This window comes from Etheostoma spectabile, chromosome 9 (assembly GCF_008692095.1).
Source record: "Etheostoma spectabile isolate EspeVRDwgs_2016 chromosome 9, UIUC_Espe_1.0, whole genome shotgun sequence".
NCBI classification, from domain to species: Eukaryota; Metazoa; Chordata; class Actinopteri; order Perciformes; family Percidae; genus Etheostoma; species Etheostoma spectabile.
In genome coordinates, this window is record NC_045741.1 from 7,402,323 (window position 1) to 7,403,383 (window position 1,061).

The window sequence follows — 1,061 nt, forward strand, 5'->3', positions numbered from 1 at the left end:
CCTTTAGAAACGGGGTTATTTTGACCCGAGGACAACACAAGGGTTAAAGTGTTCATTTCACAACAGGTGTTTTAACATCACATAATCATCAGTGTGCAGACCTACCTGCATTAGACCTCCCATATGTTTACTGTCCCTCCTCCCGTGTATCTTGTGGAGTTGAACCTGATGTGTTTTATTTCCTGCCTTGGTTTTCTCTCCTGTAAAGCTGCTGATTCGGCTGTTCTGTGAAGCCCTGGAAAGGATGCTGTGGTTTCTCTCTCGGCCTCCTGCAGTGGAGGGCCGGGAGCCGGGGGTGGGGGGGGTGGGGGGGAGGGAAGGAGGGGGGTCTTCGGGAGTTGAATGTGGGGCTTTGCTTTTGAGGAACGAGCCCTCTCACTCTCTCTCTCCCTGCCTAGAGCCACTCGGGTGGAATAATCACATAGCATGTGCAAAAATTGAACTCCACTCATTGTGAAAGGATAGAGAGAGAGAGTGATAAAGAGACCTTATGTTCATGTCTGTATGAGTGTTGCCTCCTCCTCTCTGATCAGCAAACCAAACCAGTCGCCTTCAGTCACATCTGCTCATCGACTGCAGAAGCTAACGCTGACACCCTGTGGTCACCTGCTGAAAGGACAGACTGGATCCTGTGCTGTTAAGATAAAGGGGAGTTACACTGATCTGGTCTCTAAGGCTCACTGTATACTATACAGGAAAAAATAGTTTAACCCTCATGTTGTCCTCGGGTCAGACATCAATGTTCTTTTTAACTGTCCAATTGTAATTACCCAAAATAACATGATTGATTCCACACAACGCATTTTGGCAAGTACAAATCTCCACTTTCATTCATTTCTAGGGTGTCTTATCAACGATATTCATTTTACTGTCATAGAGGAGAGAAGAAACTAGAAAATATTCACATTTAACCCTCATGTTGTCCTCATGTTTTCCTATATCAATGTTCTTTTTAACTACCCAAAATAACATGATTGGTTCCACACATTGGGTGTCTTATTCAATTTTATAGCATTTGAAAAAGAAATTGAAGTGTTTTTGAAATAGTATTGAGTAAAAGT